Source organism: Schistocerca gregaria, chromosome 5 (genome assembly GCF_023897955.1).
Source record: "Schistocerca gregaria isolate iqSchGreg1 chromosome 5, iqSchGreg1.2, whole genome shotgun sequence".
NCBI lineage: Eukaryota > Metazoa > Arthropoda > Insecta > Orthoptera > Acrididae > Schistocerca > Schistocerca gregaria.
Genome location: NC_064924.1, coordinates 304,385,203 through 304,407,180, shown reverse-complemented (window position 1 = coordinate 304,407,180; position 21,978 = coordinate 304,385,203). Strand labels below are relative to the sequence as shown.

General features: G+C 37.6%; 1 protein-coding gene across 10 annotated transcripts in view; it reads left to right on the top strand.

The window, feature by feature from the left end:
• LOC126273157 (rho guanine nucleotide exchange factor 18) overlaps positions 1–21,978 on the top strand; it is a 552,051-nt gene that overhangs the window by 354,834 nt on the left and 175,239 nt on the right. The window lies entirely within an intron of this gene.

Genomic DNA, 21,978 nt, shown 5'->3' with positions numbered 1-21,978 from the left:
AATAGGATCAAATTAAAAGGAGGACATGTCCAAGGTCATGGAATGAGCAGTACATGAAATTAACGTCAGAAATGTTAATAATAGATCAAATAAAATTTACATGAATCACATGCAGATGACGAGGTGCTGAGTAAAAACTAGCATGATCAACAATTTGAGAAAAGATTTGCTTAATTTTTGTCCAGGAACTCTTCAACACAATAGAATGAGTGAGTGATGAGGAAGTTCTTCAGTTTTGATTTGGAAATGTTTAGAATACTGCTAGGATGTTACATAGCATTAGTTAATGCTGGGTTGTTTGTGGAAAGGTCCCCAAACTATCTTGCTTATAGACAGTAATTATGTCCAATATAAGATGAAGAACAGAAAGATGGCTGAAACAGAAGTGAATAGCAGTGAAGTTTTAAAGTTTGATTGGAATGCGTATTATAAGGATAAGCTTGTTTCCATGTGGTGGAAGAATTTCAGGATAAACTTGTAGAAGGTCACACACAAATTGTTTTGTCACAGTTATTGTATTAAGTGGTGATTACAGATAACCAGCTATGAATAGGGTGATGCAGGTAATTAGAGTGGGTGTTATGTACAGGGATTTATGCAGTGATATTCCAAATGTGTAATCAGAAAATCAGTTTGAGCAGTTAGTCAGAGAATTAGCTTTGAGCGTAACATCTTAAATCGTCTGATTACAAACAGGCCAGAGTGTTTCAGTTTGGTTAACATGGAGTGGGAAATCATTGATCATAGGGTAATCAGAGCGTCACTGACAATGAGTGTCAATAGGGCTGTGAAGAAAGACAGCAGCCTTCTGCTTAGTAAGTGCAACAAGAAACAGGTTTCGGATTACTTGGGGAGTCAACAACAAACATCCACCTCTGAGACTAAAAATGTTGATTATAAGTGGACAAAGTTCAAGAGTATTGTACATGGTATTTTGACAGTTATGCGGCATGCAAAGTTACCAGGGATAAGTGTAAAAATAGCTTTGGGGATATATTAAGGACTATTACTGTTAGTGATACAGGTTGATTTTCCTAAACGGGACAAACTGTGGAATACAGTCCCCAAAAGGATAAGGAGCAAAAATGACAAATGGACATGTGGCTGGAGATGTGGTACACCTGCTTGAAGGTGGAGATAAAAGATCTTCAACAGTCCACCAATATCAGCACCAGGCACATGGCCGGCCAGCTTCAGATTAGCCAAACTATGATGTGGAATGTTTTTTGCGACAACTGTCACTATCCATGTCACTTGTAACACATGCAGCCCTTATTATCTGTGGACATGCCTCTACTTTGGTGGGTTTGTCCCTGGTTCGTTGCACAGACCACACAATGCTGGGATTTGCATCTTCCCTCCTATTCACAGATTTCCTGGGGGCCATATCATCGATCTTTATAATGCCTGTCTGTGGGCTACAGAGTGTGTCTGGGGCGTGGTAGCAGTGAATCATCAGCACTGGTTCAGCCAATGCGTGGGTGGCAGTTATTGGTGACTGCCTCCTGGGAGCAGTCATTTTTCCACAATCACTCACAGATGAGGCATATCTGCACTTCCTTTAGGGTGACCCTAGCTTCCCTGCTGAAAGACGTGCCTTTGGTGGGTACGAAGGGTAATTTGACTACTACACATTATTGCTCCAGCTTACTTCTCCATTTCTGCGTGGATGCATCTCGACATGTTCCCCAGCAAAAGGATTGAATAAGATAGTCCTTTCGCATTGCTCACCCGGCCACTGGACCTCTATCCTTTATATTTCTATCTTTGGGGGCACCTGTAAAAAAGTCATGAATGCAGAGGCTATCACATACCTGCTGACAATGGAACAGTGCACTCGTGCTGCCAGTTTGGTTGGAGCATGGCGCTACAGCATCGTGTTCATTCAGGTTTAGAAGCCCATTCAGGCTGCTTGGAATACCACATCTAACAGCGGTCTAAACAAAGTGTATTGTGCACTGCATTGTACTGTACTGTGTGAAGGAATTAATGGTGTCTACACACCATGAATTTCAGCCATGTATCTAAATTTTTTGCTCCTTGCCGTGCCTGCAGTCTCTCGTCATTTAGCAAAATCACCCTCTATGTATTAAATGACTTGTAGATAACAGTTGAAGCTTTGTGAGGCTCTTGACAGTTGATACTTTTCTGCATAGAGAAGTCTCATTGCTTGAAAGCTTTAGTTAACTGTGGGAAGACATGCGGAAGATTGCAATGCTTTGTATGGGATTAATATGTACCAGTGCAACATATTGCGCATAAATAGGCCAAAAGGGCCATTATTATTTTATTACATGTTTTCTTAACAATCACTGAAAACACTTGCATTCATTAAATATCTGGGAATATGCAAATGAAGGAATTTAAAGTGGATTAACATAAAACTAAATTTAGAAAAAGAAAATGCTGGGCTGAACTTCATTGGAAAAATCCTGAGGAAGTTTAGTGCATCCAGGAAGAAGGTTCCTTGTTAAACTCATGTTGTAGCAGTACTTCAGTATTGCTACTTAAACTGGGATCTTTAGCTGGTAAAGTTAGTATATCAGATAAAGAAGATCCCAAGGAGAGCAGCACAGTTTGTTGCAGTTTCAATTAATAAGCATGAAAACATTGAAGAGATGCTCATTTAATTTCAGTGACAAACACTGTAAGAGCAATGTTGTGCTAAGTTGTGTGATTTACTGCTAAAATTCAAAGACCGTACATCAATTTACTGGAGATGATGAGATGCAGATAGGCACAACAAAAAGACTGTCAGAAGAGCTATCAGCCAACAAGGCCTTTGTTGGTGATAGAACACACACACACACACACACACATACACACACACACACACACACACACACACACACATTCTTGCATATACACGCGCTTGACCATAGTCTCTGGCTACTGAAACAACACTGTGAGCAGCAGCACATGATGGGAGACACAACTGGATGGTGCGGGTAAGGAGGATCCTGGGGCAGGGAGGGGGAGAGATAGCATGGTAGGGGTGGGGGACGAGAAAGTGCTGCTTGCGGGAGTATACAGGGTGAGGTGAAGAGAGGGTCGAGCAACTCAATGCAGTCGGGAGGTTAGATGGAAGGCAGGGGAGGGTTGCAGAATTACAGTCCTCCTGGATGTTCTATTATTGAAGACTGTACATTCTTATAATATTTAAGCAGCATATTGCTTCATCATACATACATCACACAGGCATTTATTAAGTCATTCTTCCATGTATCATTTATTTCTGAAACAGAGAGACAGTGACAATGTTGCATAATGCACCATCTGCCACAGTTGTAAAATATAAGTTAGATGTAGATAGCTAGTAATATATCTGTGATATTGTGTGTCTCTATGTGCCACATTTGAATCAGTTTCAGGTAACTCAGTTATTTTCCTCATTTTTCTTAGTGATTCTGATTAGTGCACTGGATTCACAGAAATTGATCTGGATGTTGTTTTGTATCTTTCTTCCTACATATTTAAACAAATACTGAGCTCATTTCTGTCATAAATAAGTATAAAGGAGCAGAGGCCGTACAATTCATAAGTAGATGCAATACAGTTTTTTATTCCTAAAATAATAACTAATTGTGATGACAAAAATTAAATGGAATAAGCAAATGTATAGAACCCAATGAAATTACTGCATTAAAAATGCTTAAAAGATTCTCAGAATTAATGGAGCATAAGCTGGGAAATATTTTGTAAGTCTCGCTCACCTCAGCTTGTAACATCTTCAAATTTTGTATTCCTGTTGGCCTCAGTTGTGTATAATATAATGGTATGTTGATAATTTTTACTTTTGGAGCATCTAATGACAGCTAAATGAAACACAGTTTTTATTCCACGCATGTTTCAGCATTATTCTTTGCAAGGTATCTTCAGTGGCTGCAATATGTACATGTATACTATTTGAATATAATAGAGGGAAACTTTACACATGGGAAATATATATATAAAAACAAAGATGATGTAACTTACCAAACGAAAGCGTTGGCATGTTTATAGACACACAAACACACACACAAAATTCAAGCTTTCACAACCAACAGTTGCTTCATCAGGAAAGAGAGAAGGAGAGGGAAGACGAAAGGATGTGGGTTTCAAGCGAGAGGGTAAGGAGTCATTCCAATCCCGAGGAATGGACATTATGTCTGCTTGTGTCTGTATATGTGTGGATGGAAATGTGTGTGTGCGCACGCCCAAGTGTGTACCTGTCCTTTTTTCCCCCTAAGGTAAGTCTTTCCGCTCCCGGGATTGGAATGACTCCTTACCTTCTCTCTTAAAACCCACATCCTTTTGTCTTTCCCTCTCCTTCCCTCTTTCCTGATGAATGTTTGCGAAAGCTTGAATGTTGTGTGTGTGTTTGTGTTTGTGTTTGTTTGTGTGTCTGTCAACATGCCAATGCTTTCGTTTGGCAAGTTACATCATCTTTGTTTTTACATGTATACTATTTCGTAGATATAAACAGTTCTGGCAATTTGCTTTTCTGTGATGGAGTAATAATTTAAAGCTCTAGTTACAGGTTTCACCAATGTTCTGCCTATTGTGGTCTTGTTCCATTTTCGGCACTGTTCTTCTTATAAATGGCATTTGAAATTTTAATTTTCAGACTTCACAACAGTAGGAACTGAACTCTTCTTTCGATGTTATCTTTTGGTTGGTGTTGCCAACTGTCAAAAATTGTGTTTCATTCAGTTGTAAATAGATGTTCCAAAAGTAATAATTATCAGTGTACCATAATCCAGCTTGTATATTTTATTTTCCTAGAATTAGTTGCATAATTGCTTATTTTGTCTTATTGATGACTTTCTCCATGCCTCACTGTAAATAAAATAAGATTGTATCCTTTTCTTTATATGTTCAGTTCTTTGAGGTGTATAAATGATACTAACACTATCACTGTTCACTTTTTCACAATTTGCACACCAGGCAGTTACATTGTTCGGAAATGAGATGGCTTGTATCTTACCTAGCACTTCTTTGCCACCAAAGCAGTATCACTGGTTTCAAAGAAATCCATTTTGCAACTGTCACTTTAACATATATAGAAAAACACAAAATATATAACATGGGAGCATGATATAAAATAGGAAATGAAATTTTAGTCAATTAATTTTTGTCTTATTGTTGTTGTTATTGCTATTATTTATAACAGTCATTTGGTTTTATGCAATGAAAATAAAATATAGGAATTTTACTAATTGTTAGTTGGGAAAAAAATTGTTCCCTGAGAAAATAAGTTGCAATTTACGCTGAGGTGACAAAAGCCATGGGATAGTTATATGGACATATAGAGATGATGGTATACTGCAAACACAAAGTGTAAAAGTGCAGTGCATTGCTGTAATGTGTACTGAGGTGATTAATGTGGAAAGGTTTCTGATGTGATTATGGCCGCATAATGGGAATTAACAGACTTTGAACACTGAATGGTAGTTTGAGTTACAGGCATGAGACGTTCGATTTCAGAAATTTTTAGGGAATTCAATATTCCAAGGTACAAAGTGACAAGAGTATGCCGAGAATATCTATAGAGGCATTACCTCTCACTATGGACAATGCAGTGGCCAGTGGCCTTCATTAATGACTTGAGAAAAGCGCTATCTGCGTAGAGTTGTCAGCGCTAACAGAAAAGCAACATTTCGTGAAGCAACTGCAGAAATCAGTTTGGGATGTATGACAGACATATCCTTTAGGACATTGCAGTGAAATTCGGCATTATTAGGATATGGCAGGAGATGACCGAAGTGAGTGTCTTTGCTAACAACACTACATCGCCTGCAGTGGCTCTCATGGGTTCATGACCATATCAGGTGGAGCCTAGATGACTAGAAACCATAACTGGCGGATGAATCCTAATTTCAGTTGATGAGAGCTGATGGTAGGGTTCGAATGTGACACAGACCGCACAAAGCCATGGTCCCTACACGAATGGACTTGTTCCTCTGGTCCATCTGAAGCTACTTGGAGACAATTTGCAGCTGTTCATTTAGTTCATATTACCAAACAACAATGGAATTTCTTTAGATGATAATTCTGCATGTCACTGGATCACAATTGTTCACAAGTTGTTTGAAGAACCCTCTGAACAATGAGAGTTAATGATTTGGCCACCCATTAAAACATTTATGGAACATAATGAAGAGGTTAGTTCATGCACAAAATACTGCACTGGCAAAATTTTCACAGTTGTGGACTGTTATAGAGGAAGCAAGGCTAAACATTTCTGTAGGTGACTTCCAGTGAATTGCTGAGTCTGTGCCATGTGCAGTTGCTGCACTACGCTGGGCAAAAGGAGCTCCGATTCGATATTAGATGGTATCTCATGACTTCTGTCATCTCAGTTTATGTTTGTAGTGAGAGTGGTGGGCTTCTCATTAAGTTTTTATATAGTAGTGAAGAGAGCAATAAATCAGTTACTTGTATAAAAATCATATGTATTAAAGTACTGTGCATGCAGATATTCTAGAATGAAGTATCTGTTGGTAAAAGTACACAAGATAAAACAGAGATCAATAGTATTGTAGCTGAAGAACATCTGTATCAAGGTTTGATTTATAAAATAAAGCAGGAATCTTAATGACACTTCTTTTAATTGTATGGATACATGCACTTTTGTTCCTGGACAGCTAAAACTAAATAGTGTAGCTCTAACTGAGAAATGAAGATTTGTTATTCTGGGATACTCAAGCTCATAGTTTTATGGTTATGTTTACCAAGAATTAAGTTTACCTACTACTTTTGGAATATTTCTACACTTTCTTGTTTTAAATTTGTGTACCTCACATATTGAAGATAATGTTTACATTAAACATTTTGGTTCTTGGTTTTATTTCATAACCTTCTTAGGGTTTAATCTCATTCTCTTTCATCTTAAATGTTACCAGTTTCTCATTCTCTTTAATTTATTTGAGAAGGGATATACAGAATACTTGTGTAAATACCACAGTCTGTCCAAATAAATTGCAAATATAATTAGTAATTTTTGAAATTGGTAGTGTTCTTAAAACTCTTCATGATAAATTTATTTTTTTAAAAAATTTACGGCAGAACACATGTTAATTTTGCAGAATTGAATAATTTGTCTATTTGTGGATTTGTGCCTAGGTTTTTTTTTTTTTTTTTTTTTTTTTTTTTTTTTTTTTTTTTTTTTTTTTTTTTACTCACAGTCTAAGTATACGTAATAAGGCACACCATAGAAGCATGTGTAAAGTTTTCATTTAAGATTTATGTTACACGACTGCCATTCAGAAACTATTGAAAGCTTATTTTATTGTTTTCCTCCCTGCTTTGCCTTTTTGTATGAATTAAGCATGAATTAAATTGATACAAGATTCAGAGTTAGATCAAAACTATGTATGACTACATGGACTAAAATAATGTGTGTGTGTGTGTGTGTGTGTGTGTGTGTGTGTGTGTGTTCACAAATTGTGAAAGCAATTGAAAAAGATAACTTAGTTTTCTTTTGGAACTAAATTTTCGCTTTTTGGGGATAGAAAAAATAAATTTTAGATATAATGAAGAAAAAGATATCACTTTTGGTATCTTTTCACTGTTCCTTAACCCCCCTCCGTTTGTCCCTCTCCTCTCCCATTTACTATTTAGATCATGAGGTTGCACCTTTGTGTGAGAAAGTAACACATTATTTCTGTGGTGTAGTTGCACTGTCAAATGTTTGCATTTGGTGTCATTATATTGTTCTTGATGTAATATTGTAGAAGCATGTGTTTTATTTCTAAAGTTGATTTCAGTGATTTGGTAAAGTTTTTATTTGTAAAGAAGGCATGTCCATTAATCTGACATTGTGCAGGATGTCAGTAATGTGAATATTAATTGTTTAATGCAACTGTGATTCACATTGTTAGACTATAGACTCCTGTTTTTTTATGGCATTCAAGGTAATACACACACATACTTAAGAGATAATGATTTTTTTTTTAGCCAACCCAAGTGAAGTTTTTGTACCTTGAAGGACAGTAGCCCATTTTGAAATTATTTGAGAGCTGCAGTGCATGCACTTTCACTTTATTATTTCACAGTCAGTTTCAGAGCTCGAGAATAATAGTTAGTACAAAAGGTTCTTCTTAGTTCTGCAATTTAAATTTCTCCTGAGTTCAAGAACAGCTCGGGTTTCCTTCTATAACACGATACAGCGCAATTCTAACCTCACTTCCAGGTGCACACTTTGCTAGACTGAATTGAATAAAAGCAATGTGTTGATGTCTCAAGAAATGTTGATCCTTTAAAAAATACCTGACTGCTCAGTTTAAGGTTAAATGGTTGGTGACTAGGCCATCAGTCAGAACATATTTATTGTGTTTGCCAGTGTAGAAGTAAAAAGAGATTTTGGGGGGAAGGCATTACTGTTGCTGCAGTGCTGTGGTGGTGACTTGTTGTGGAAAGATATACTGTATTATTTTTCGTTTTGGTTATTGAACTTTGTAATGGAATTGAATTTTCGCAATCTGTCTAATCAAATGCAGTGGCATAATGTATCTTACTTAACCTGTGCTTGACTGTTACGCCAATAGCCAGTTTCAGATCTGACGACATCCCACTCAAAAGGCATACCAGTCTGTTTAGTTCACCACGAAGTCAGGAGCGTTCTCTCTCCAACACAGTAACTGTCTCTGATTGAAATGTTTCTGAACATATGGCTTTTGAAATTTGAGAATATTCACTCCGAACATAAAGTTTAATGATAGCTCATATAAGCAGGACATATTCATATCAGTAAGTACTGTAAAATATCAGTCTGCAAGCAACATGAATTGTTAATATCTGAGAAGCAGGGCGACAGGCAAATTGCCAAATGAGGAAACTGTAGTCAACACGGCACAAGGAGATCCCCAACAGTTGCAGTTGTCTGAGTGTGGCAGCTTTGTGTGCCTATCTAAACCAAACACCTTACCCGATACTGTAAACATATGTATGTCAGTGCATCATTATTGTCACAGCTTTGTAGAGAGCTGTTGCCTCACCTGCAGCCATATGGGAATTGCAGCAAAAAGCTGGCAACAGTGCTCATAGCTGTCAGGGGCCTTCTTATGCTGTCATAACTATAGCCAATCATGAAAAGTAAGTAGAATTACAGCCACACTTCTGTTCACAGAGCTTTCAGTTGCATGTTTTTTTTGGAAATAAAAGGCACCTGTCAACTGATTAGCTTTTGATTTAAGAATTTCAAATGTGCAATAATTTGTGGCGGTGATCAGCATTCACAACAACTTCACATCAAGAATCATCCTCAAGAAGAGAGAACCATCACTCTGAGACAAGCCAGCATCATCTCGTCTGATAACTTCTTGACTTCTCTGAGGCTTTCTTGTGATATGTATGTTAAAGATAACAACAAAATTAGAAATTCTGTTCTTGGCAGAGACAGTAAAAAGTTTACTTCATCAGACATTATCAGGTGTTGTCTATGACTTAACAGATAATGTGCTAATTTTGTTTATCAGTCTTTCTCAGACTGTAAATAGCATACAGTTTTAAGAGTGGAAATCCAGTTTCTCGGAAGCTCCCTACAATAACATAGCTTTAGTTTTCAAATAATCTGCACTTCATTTAGTGTCTGAGTACTTATGGTCTGAAAATTGTTACTAAGTGCCCACTGTCTGGCCACTCTCCATAGTTGTAACAGAAGCTATCTGAATAGAAGCTTTACTGCAACATCCCACATCTGCTCCAGCCACTACATTACATTACATTAATTTCCTGTTTATCATTTCTCTATTGGTGCAGGTAATCCACACTGGAATACGTGCATTCAGTTACAATTTTTGTCTGGAAATTAAATTGATAGCTGCAACACAACTCAAATTTAACAAGATGTACTTGGTTATACTGTGTGTGTTGAGCACACAAAATTTGAAATCAATGAAGCACAAGTTAAGTCTTTGTCTTGCTCACATATTCTCTTCCTTTTTACTTAACCTTTACCTTTTTTTACACAAATTGCTACACCTTGTGAAAACTGAAACAAAGATGCTCATTGATACCTGAAACACAACCCTTTTGAAGAAATATTCATGGGTTCACAAGTACCCTAACCTTGAGATCATTAAAAACAATTATATTTCTTTGTTCAGCTTATTGGTCATCTGTTTCATGGAATTTTCTGCATAGATTTTCCCAAAATAATAAACAATTTGTTGAGTATTTACAGACAGAGAATTTTTTAGTATTTCTGTTACTCTCTTCCAATATAAACAAGTCTATGATCACTTGTAGGTTATTATTTGTATGTATTTGATGTCCTTTGTTAGTTCTAAGTGATAGGCATTCTATAAACCAATGTTCTGGTATAGAAATTGTGGTTATCAATTTTGTTCTCCTTATTGTTGATAAATTACAGAATAGGTGAAAATTAATCCAGAGTAGCACAAGTATATATCCCCCCAAGAACCACGGACCTTGCCGTTGGTGGTGAGGCTTGCGTGCCTCAGTGATACAGATAGCTGTGCCATAGGTGCAACCACAACGGAGGGGTATCTGTTGAGAGGCCAAACAAACATATGGTTCCTGAACAGGGGCAGCAGCCTTTTCATGATGGTCAAAGTAGAGAGGATATAAAATGTAAACTGGCTAAGGCAAGGAAAGTGTTTCTAAAAAAGAGTAATTTGTTAATGTTGAGTCTAGATTTAAGTGTCAGGAAGTCTTCTCTGAAAATATTTCTATGGAGTGTAGCCTTGTATGGAAGTGAATCATGGATGATAAATAGTTTAGACAAGAAGAGAATAGAAGCTTTCAGAACATGGTGCTGCAGAAGAATGCTGAAGATTAGATGGATAGATCACAAAACAAATGAGGAGGTGCTGATTGGAATTGGGGAGATTCCTAAAGGACAAAACAGTCACCTAATTTTGACTCACACTTTGTGAACAGCTCAAAAGCACAGGGGTCATAGTGTCATAAACATGCATCTGTGGGCTTCTAAGGAACACCATGAGACTGCTAAAAATCTCTGAAGGGGATAAGGATAAGATACTGTTGCCAACTTCGAAAGCTTACACACAGAAAATATCTATAAGTCAAACAAACTGCAAGACATCAGCAAGGTTATGTAGTAATCCCTCATTAGCATGATGAATTTAACAAGGAGATTCTGAAGTGGCCAACAACTGATTGTGAACATGGTGAACATCACTCCTATTAAGTAGCAACTCTATTGTTCCTACATACAAAATTAATTTTGTTTATTTTTAAAAGAACACATGTCCACTGACTTAAGTACACCTGATTGGGAAGAGAAACATTTGTATTTGTATGCATTCTAGTGTAAGTACCATACTCTTAATGGGAAAAGTCCATGAACCATGGACCTTGCCATTGCTGCGGAGCCTTACATGCCTCAGCGATACAGATAGTCGTTCTGGATGATTGATCTGGCCTTGTAACATTAACCAAAATGGCCTTGCTGTGCTGGTACTGCGAGCGGCTGAAAGCAAGGGGAAACTACAGCCGTATTTTTTCCCGAGGACATACAGCTTTACTGTATGGTTAAATGATGATGGCGTCCTCTTGGGTAAAATATTCAAGAGGTAAAATAGTCCCCCATTCGAATCTCCGGGCGGGGACTACTCTGGAGGACATCGTTATCAGGAGAAAGAAAACTGGCTGTATATGGATCGGAGTGTGGAATGTTGGATCCCTTAATCGAGCAGGTAGGTTATAAAATTTAAAAAGGGAAATGGATAGGTTAAAGTTAGATATAGTGGGAATTAGTTAAGTTCACTGGCAGGAGGAACAAGACTTTTGGTCAGGCGAATACACGGTTATAAATACAAAATAAAATAGGGGTAATACAGGAGTGGGTTTAATAATGAATAACAAAATAGGAGTGCAGGTAAGCTACTACAAAAAGCATAGTGAACACATTATTGTGATCAAGATAGACACGAAGCCCACACCTACTACAGTAGTACAAGTTTATATGATGAAGAAATTGAAGAAATGTATGATGAAATAAAAGAAATTATTCAGATAGCGAAGGGAGACAAAAATTTAACAGTCATGGGTGACTGGAATTCGGTAGTAGGAAAAGGGGGTGAAGGAAACGTAGTAGGTGAATATGGATTAGGACTAAGAAATGAAAGAGGAAGCCGTCTGGTACAATTTTACACAGAGCACATCTTAATCATAGCTAACACTTGGTTCAAGAATCAAACGAAGGTTGTCTACGTGGAAGAAGCCTGGAGATACTGACGGGTTTCAGATAGATTATATAATTGTAAGGCAGAGATTTAGGAACCAGTTTTTAAATTGTAAGACATTTCCAGGGGCAGATGTGGCCTCCGACCACAATCTATTGGTTATGAACTGTAGATTAACACTGAAGAAACTGCAAAAAGGTGGGAATTTAAAGAGATGGAACCTGGACAAACAGAAAGAACCAGAGGTTGTACAGAGTTTCAGGGAGAGCATAAGGGAACAATTGACAGGAATGGGGGAAAGAAATACAGCAGAAGAAGAATGGGAAGCTTTGAGGGATGAAGTAGTGAAGGCAGCAGAGGATCAAGTAGGTAAAAAGATGAGAGCTATTAGAAATCCTTGGGTAACAGAAGAAATTTTGAATTTAATTGATGAAAGGAGAAAATATAAAAATGCAGTAAATTAAGCAGGCAAAAAGAATACAAACGTCTCAAAAATGAGATTGACAGGAAGTGCAAAATAGCTAAGCAGTAATGGCTAGACGACAAATGTAAGGATCTAGAGGCTTATCTCACTAGGGGTAAGATAGATACTGCCTACAGGAAAATTAAAAAGACCTTTGGTGAAAAGAGAAACACTTGTATGAATATCAAGAGCTCAGATGGAAACCCAGTTCTAAGCAAAGAAGGGAAAGCAGAAAGGTGGAAGGAGTATATAGAGGGTCCATACAAGGGCGATGTACTTGAGGACAATATTATGAAAATGGAAGAGGATGTAGATGCAGATGAAATGGGAGATAATATACTGTGTGAGGAGTTTGACAGAGCACTGAAAGACCTGAGTAGAAACAAGTCCCCGGGAGTAGACAACATTCCATTAGAACTACTGACGGCATTGGGAGAGCCAGTCCTGACAAAACTCTACCATCTGGTGTGCAAGATGTATGAGACAGGCGAAATACCCCACAGACTTCAAGAAGAATATAATAATTCCAGTCTGAAAGAAAGCAGGTGTTGACAGATGTGAAAATTATCGAACTATCAGTTTAATAAGCCACAGCTGCAAAATACTAACGCGAATTCTTTACAGACGAATGGAAAAACTGGTAGAAGCCGACCTTGGGGAAGATCAGTATGGATTCTGTAGAAATATTGGAACACGTGAGGCAATACTGCCCCTACGACATATCTTAGAAGCTAGATTAAGGAAAGGCAAAGCTTCGTTTCTAGCATTTGTAGACTTAGAGAAAGCTCTTGACAATGTTGACTGGAATACTCTCTTTCAAATTATGAAGGTGGCAGGGGTAAAATACAGGGAGCGAAAGGCTATTTACAATTTGTACAGAAACCAGATGGTAGCTATAAGAGTCGAGAGACATGAAAGGGAAGCAGTGGTTGGGAAGGGAGTGAGACAAGGTTGTAGCCTCTCCCGATGTTATTCAATCTGTATATTGAGCAAGCAGTGAAGGAAACAAAAGAAAAATTCGGAGTAGGTATTAAAATCCATGGCGAAGAAATAAAAACTTTGAGGCTCACAGATGACATTGTGATTCTGTCAGAGACAGGATAGTGGAATGTAGTCGAATTAAGTCTGGTGAATCTGAGGGAATTAGATTAGGAAATGAGACACTTAAAGTAGTAAAGGCGTTTTGCTCTTTGGGGAGCAAAATAACTTATGATTGCCGAAGTAGAGAGGATATAAAATGTAGACTGGCAATGGCAAGGAAAGTATTTCTGAAGAAGAGAAATTTGCTAACATCGAGTATAGATTTAAGTGTCAGGAAGTCGTTTCTGAAAGTATTTGTATGGAGCGTAGCCATGTATAGAAGTGAAACATGGACGATAACTGGTTTGGACAAGAAGAGAATAGAAGCTTTCGGAATGTGGTGCTACAGAAGAATGCTGAAGATTGGATTGGTAGATCATATAGCTAATGAGGAGGTATTGAATAGGATTGGGGAGAAGAGAAGATTGTGGCACCGCTTGACTGGAAGAAGGGATTAGTTGGTAAGACATGTTCCGAGGCATCAAGGGATCACCAATTTAGTATTGGAGGGAAGCGTAGATGGTAAAAATCGTAGAGGGAGACCAAGAGATGAATACACTAAGCAGATTCAGAAGGATGTAGGTTGCAGTAGGTACTGGGAGATGCAGAAGCTTGCACAGGATAGAGTAACACGGAGAGCTGCATCAAACCAGTCTCAGGACTGAAGACCACAACAACAACGTGATGTGTAACAAATTAAATTTCATGGGCTGATTGTATTTTAGTGCTGTGTTAATTCTGTAAGTTAGTAACAGTGATTCTGTGTTTGTTTATTGCCCAAAAACTCTTGTAGTAGTGTATTTTCAACTCATTGTGGCATAATGAAGATTCCATTAAATTTTGAGCAGGCAGCTTTGCAAATAAAATTTCTTCCCCTAATATTTCCACCTTCACGGTGGAGCATATAAGGCTGCACTTAGCACCTTGTCATCAATCTTGCTAGTTACTCTGAGGATGGACGGACGATATGCTGCTGAAATATCATTGGAAGAAATTCTATTTGCGCAGCTACATGCCCAAAATTTAATGGAGAAACCTTGTATTTGTAAGTTTTGTAGTAAATATTGCATTGAGAGCAGTTTGTTAAAAGTGAATTTTAACTGCAGCAAGTTTTGATGAAATCATTTGTGAAAGCGAAGGAAACATAATCAGAAATCCTTGAATCTTTTCATGGAGAGTGTATTGCATAGATGCAAGGGGTAAGGAAAAGCTCAGCAGAGGTCTTTGAGTGGTTAAGAAGTCCTGTAATTTGCACATCATCTCTATTCAATCAGTTGTGTCAGAGTTTTCAGAAAGGGGCTCACTTTGTAACAAGAAAAGTCATTTGTACTTTACCAAAACAATGCATCTGCTAAGACATCATCGGGAAGTGTGTCATTTCAAGAATTACAAAGAGATGTCACTGTCTTTATGCATTGCAAAATAGCTGATTTTCGTTACCTTCATTTCTCAAGTAAAGTGAAAAGTAATGCTTAATCTGTTGATATAGTTTTACTCCTTACACTTTTGTCTTTAAGAAATCATTTTTGTGTCCGCATCAGATGCTCCCTGTAGCCACTGCATGAGTGGGAAGGACCCCTTGCAGCTGAAATATTGGTCCTTGGTGGGAACCCTGACTTGAATAAATGAATAATATTGAGTTCTAACATAAAGGTGATGTGTTTAAGTAAATCTCATTTTTTCTGCCCAAAAAATTGAGACAATAGCATACACCAAAAATAGACTTTTGAATTTTTGCAAAATGACTGTGTATGCTGATAGATTCAATTTAGAATGCTGGTGGTATCAAATTCTGATCAGAACCATATGTACCATACTCATGGTTCTTGCAAATTTGAAAAACATGGTTTCAAGAAATAAAACAATTAGTATTGGGTTACATTATTTGTAGTCAAGTTAAATATACCTCTGGTTAGCAATCTGTGGACTGTACAATAATACTCCCATATCCAAAAGGAGGTCATCATCTATCTTCTTTACGGCCATGCTTCTTTGACAGCTTCTGTCATCTGGTGCTCTGTCCACTCAGTACGCTTTTTGACTACTTTGGTGCAGAAGCTGTAAAAGGCTGGTCCAGTCTCGAGTTCAAGCATGTTCATAATTTTTGTAATGCCTGTTGGGTCATCGCTGAAATTACATGCTGCCACACTGGCCTCATGTCAATTTTTTTTTTCATGCTGTGAATGGATTTCAGACACACTTCTTCACAAAACACGTAACTTGATAATGGAGTTTCTGGTAAACTTATAATGAATACTGCAATAATGTAGACATCTCGGAGAACATATTAAGCAAAAAAAAAAAAAAATATTATTATTATGATTATTATTATTTGAAATTTTGAACCCCCTTAAGAAGAAGTGAGGAAGATTACATTTTAATATACCATGGATAAAGGGGTCATAAGAGATGGACCACAAGCTCTGACTAGGGAAGAAGTGGAAAGAAGATTGGTTATATTCTTTCAAAGGAATCACCCCAGAAGTTTTCTGAAATAATTTTGGAAAATGGTGGAAAACACAACTCTGGGTGGCTGAATGGGGATTTCAAACATTGTTCTCTGGGATGAGCATCCATTCTGCTAACCACTACGCCATCTTACTCAGTGCCATTAAGAACCCGTCTTCGGAGGAAGAAGAGCAACAGTTTTGTGAGTATTTGTCTTTTAAAATTTAGAATCAAAATTCACTAACAGTAAAGTAGTTGTACTGATTTTCAAGAGATGGCCTCTAAAGTTGATTTCGTTGTGGTACAGTGGTTAGCACGCTGGACTCACATTGGAGGGCAGCAGTTAAAACTCCCATCCAGCCATCCTGATTTAGGTTTCCTGTGATTTCCATTAATCACTTCAGGCAACTGCCAGGATGGTTCCTTTGAAAGGGCATGGCTGATTTTGTGCCCCATCCATCCGTAATCTGAGCTTGTGCTTCCGCTCTAATGACCTTGTTGTCAGGATGTTAAAACACTAAACTACTCCTCCTCAATCACATTGCCCCTTATTTTCTTCATGACCTATACTACACATTGTATGCTTCACAAAAGTGAGTGTGTAATTCACAAACTTTTCACGCTCATGTATTGGTAATCTGAAGGGTAACTGAACTAGGCAGTATATGAGATTGTGAATAGTGTGGAAGTTACATAACGTGGAGAAGGGAACCACAACTAATTTCACAGACTTGCCAACATACTCACACTTATCAAGACCAGATAAAACTCATTTAATTTTTTCAAAATTTCCATTTTATGGCACTGAACTAATTATATCAGACAATAAACACACTGTACACAGTTTTATGGTGCTACTACTTGGGATGATACTGATGGTTCATTGCAGCATCTTTGGTCTCAGGTGAGTTCAGATAGCAATGCATGTTCCATTGTGCAAGCATGTCATGTCAGTGGTGGGATTTTCCTAACGAAACAGATATGTCTAGTATGAGCTCAAACTTCATCAAATAGGAACAAAAAATGGCTTGCCAATGAAAATGAAATGGTTTTTTCTGAGGAACGTTTCAGTTTGAAGTTGGCTAAAGATGGTGAAAACCAAAATGTTCATTATTATACACCGCCTGACCAAAAAAGTCTAGCACCCAGGACACATGGACAGATATCGACAGAACTTCATATATGTACATACAATAAGTGATTATGTAAATAATTTATAGCTGCAATTCTCTGTGGCAGGTGGAAGGGCCACCAGAGAGCACTGATTTTGTTTGTGTTTAGTGTTTTTACCAGACCTGATAGGGTATATAAGGGGTGTAAACAGTGTTGGATGTTAGTGAACACCACAGTGGCATGAGTCAGTGTTGTCAGCATCTAACAGAGTATGAAAGGGACCTTACTGTCAGTCTCTATTTGACCAGCTGATCAAATTGTGCAGTACACAGAAGCTGTGGGACATTCAGATGTGGCAGTGGCCCAGTGTTGAATTTCATAGGAACGTGAGGGCAGGCATACTTCTTTTGAAGGTTTCAGTCAACCAAGTGTAACCATCACAAGATAGAATCGCCGTACTTTGTGTGAAAACTATCATAACTCCTTCACGTTTGCACCTGCAATCACAGAACAAGTAGTGGACTCCCTGCAATAATCTTTGTCATCCTGCGCAATTAGTTGAAGACAAGTGGCAGCCAGGCTAGACATTAACACAACCGCATGAATGGCTGCATTTGTAGTGGTGGTTTGGATGGGAAGCATGGAGTGCTGATGAATGGGATCACATTGTGTACAACAATGAATGTGGTTCTTCACTACCCTGGATGGCCATCATCAGTGAGTACTGGGGCAAGCTGGGGAGATGTTCTATTCTTCCAATGTTTTGGAGAGACATAGCAGTGTTATCCCACTTTCTTCCAGTGTTTTGGAGAGGCATAGCTGTCTTATCCCATGCGTTCATAGTGTCAGAAGCCAATGGGTATGACTTCAGATCAGGGCTGATAGTGATTGAGGGAACTCTGATGGCACAACGGTACGTTATGGACACTGCGTGCTTAGGTATTACTTCTCATGTGACAGTATCGTGGTTCCATTTTTCTTCACGACAATGCTTATATCCATTAGACACATGCTTTATGAATTGTCTGCATAATGTTGAGGTACTCTTCTGGCCAGAGAGATCCACAGATCTGTTTCTGATAGAACATGTGTGGGCCCAGATCATTCATTGCATCATTAAATTTTGTTCCAAATAAATTTCAAAGAGATTAATGACCATACATTTTCTAATAGTTTGCAGTATGTGTATTTTAATTACAAACATTACCATTATTTGTTGATTAATTTTTCGTGGACAAATAATCTCAATCAGTTTAAGTGGTAGAAGTTTTGAAGCAAACATTTTCTTATATTTGTGTTGTAGAAATACATTGATGATTAAGACTTTCATGGTGTCGTAAGTTGACATCGTAAATAACATGTTGTTGTTCTAGAGGTGGCTTAATTTTGTTTATTTATTCCCCCACAATATCTTGTTGCAACAGTTTCTATAGCAGAGTTTGCAAAATCACGTGCTTCCTTCGTCTTTCACTTGAGGCTTACTTAGTGTAGTTTCACTTTGTATTTATTGCAGGCATTGTGTCAGATGAATTACTGGCATGAAATTCTGTATAAAATGAATAATGAATCACATAAAATAAGTTACCTGATGATGTGTCATCTTATATTCATAAGAAATAAAAATTGCAGTTGCACAGTACATATTTATAAGAAAAAGGAAAAGAGATTATATTTATCATAGTATACTGTTACTTTAACATGCCTCTGTGGAACAGTTTTTATTAACAGAATGAAATTTATATTTGGGGGTATTCTGAAATATTTACGGAATCCCTACTTATCGAAAAATGTAGTGTACAGTCTGCTTGTTCCACTATTGGATGGTTGTGACCATATTATTTTGGGAATTTTTACTTTATAAAATCTAAATTTGATGATCCAAACAAAAAAAAGAGCTACATTTCTTTCAGTCTGCTATTGTGCTTTTCCACACTGATACTCAGTTTCGGATCAAAAGGAACTAATCAGTTGATCCTTGTGGAAAAGTGACGAGAGACTGTAGTAAAAGACATTATAATAATTCAACTGTTACAGGTTTCTCCAGATAACAATACGTTAAAAGACCCTTTATGCACAGGCTTCTGCAGCAATCGGAGAGGAAAGAAAAAAGTAATGTTTGTTGTCTATTTGGAATCTGTAGGTAATCAAAATTGTATAGAAAATAAAAGTGTGTCCTGGAAGCAAATAGTTTTAATATTCATGTAAATGTTGAATCTGGAATGACTGCTGACTGAACAGTGGCCCAAAAATTTGATGGCCTCAAACATACACACAAAAGAAAGTCAAAGTGGTTAATATGAAGTGGAATGAAAAAGAAACTTCAATTTTTTGTATGGGAGGAACAGATATCAATGATCATTCAAAATGATTAAATCTTGTGTGATAGACATGATTGTTTATTTCATTAGGATTGTTTACGTAGTACCTAGGCCTGAAAGAATGCTACCAGAAGATGGCAGTGCTTCATGCAGGAAATGTAGTACAGAAGAAACGCCAAAAACAACTTGGGATCCAACCGTTGTCACTCCAACTCCTAACACAGAGTGTTAATGTCCTTAGGGGACAGATGTGACTCTGTCTGGATTCCATGGATCTGATATTAAGCTCACTTGAGCAAGTGCAAACCAGTACTTCTTGTTAAATTTTGTGTGATAGTCTCCCCACAAGAAAACAATTACCACTTTATGTAGCAACACAACATTATGTAAAGTCATTAAATTTTTTTCTCTATCCTGGATAAATTTGAATTCTTTCCTTAAACTATCTATGCCTCTCTTAGTATCGTTAAGTTCCAAAGCTAAATTTTGAGAAATATTGTTGGGAGCGACACTCTCGGCAACTTTTTGGTCGATTATTTCCTCTACCTGTTTCTCCAGATTATTTATGTTTACTATATCTGAAGTGACTAGTTTCTCTTTAACATTTTGTTCCACATCATCTACTCAAATGCTCACGCCTGCAATTTGCTGTTGGACCATAGGTATTTATTTATCCTGTTTTCTCTAACTGTCTTTTAAGGTGTGCAACCTACGCTTTACAGCATCGAATGTTACATTGCATACGCTTTGAACTGATCCTAACTTTTCGTCAAGTTCAGATTCTACATTATTACTTTTATCTTCAATATCAAATTCTAACTTTTTAGCTAAGTCCTGAAGTTGTTTACTCTGTGTCTGACTAAAGTCAGTGAACAGTTGGTTTACTTGACTACTTAAAGAACCAGGTAACTCCTCTCTCAGATCTATTTAAAAATTCGCTGCTTTATTAGTTAAAGCGTCAAATTCAGTCTTCAAATTTCCCATGCCTTCACATAACTGACTAAATTCTTTACTTCATTCATCTACTCTAGCACTTAACAATGCTAAAGTCTCATTCTGAACATCCAATTTATTATTTAATTGAGTGTTCACTGAATCTTATTTAAGACTTTGAGCATTTAGAGTTGTGTTTAGTTCCTTTCTTAAAGAAGTATTTTCAGCAGTGAATTCTAATTTTTCACTTAAAGTTGCAATTTGAGTATTTGGCTCTGTTCTTTGGTAATCTAATTTAAGACATAGTACTTTAATTAAATTTGCTACCTCAGTCCAGTCTGGCATTTCTTTTGTCACTGTCATGGCCATGGCTGCTTATGGTGTTTCCCCAGTTTTTTGAGTATTATCCATATCTTTCTTACTTTTATATCGAGATATCATTAAAAAAAATTCACCTCTGAGTATAATAACTATACTAACAGTCTATTTTGAACAGTATCCTTAACTTTACACACAAATAACTGCCTTTCGCTCACCTGGCGTAGAACCTTAGGCTGTGTCAGTGAGCAAGTGTGCAGTCAGCGCCGGTGAACAGCACGGGTGCCAGCAGCGTCAAAGTTTGGTTTCAGCGTTGGTGTTGGTGAACGGACTTGTAGTCAGCACTGGTGAGCAGCTGCTGTCCCCGTTGGCTTTGGTTGCTGGTTATGGGGTCCACGCCCTTGCGATGTGTGTGAGGGATGCTTACTCTCCACACTAAATCTTCGTCATCGAATAGATCTCATCGTAACTCTTCTTAATCTAATCTGTTGAGATTTTTCTTGTGTCTTTTCTTGTAAGGTATTTATCAATTTTCACCCCTTTTTACCGTTTATGCAGAATCCAACTCTGCTAAACAATTTCCCTGTCTTGTTACTAATGGTTGCTATGGCCACTCACAATATCTTTTTTCTAGATTTTGTTTCAAAATTCCTTTTTCTTCGAGTTCTGATCACGCCGGTCACCACATTCTGAACGGTTTCGGTGACAGAACGTGTAAAGTCAGATTGCCGTCCTTGTTAAATAAGTAGGCAATTCATGATGTATTTATACACCATAAAAATCTCCATCTTCTCTCTTTCACTCATACATCGAACTTTAGAAACACACTTAATTAACATTTACAAACGAGTTTGGTTTTAGAACCAAGCATATCTGCTCTCCCCAGGATAAACGTCCATCCTACACACACAGACATGTGTTGTGCAGTAAATAGGCTCTCTCTCTCATACTTATCTTTAATACATCGCTTGTTCGAGGTGGCAGAAGGTTGAGTGATTCCAGAATTTATGTGGAATTCTCGAATCACTACAGTTGGTGTGTGTGGAAGAGTGTATCTACTCCACCCTTTTCCATTTTCTGCAGCACTCCCTCAATTTAGAGAGCAGCGTGGCAAGGGAAAAATGCATAGTGTGCACCTATTCTGGAAAGTGTT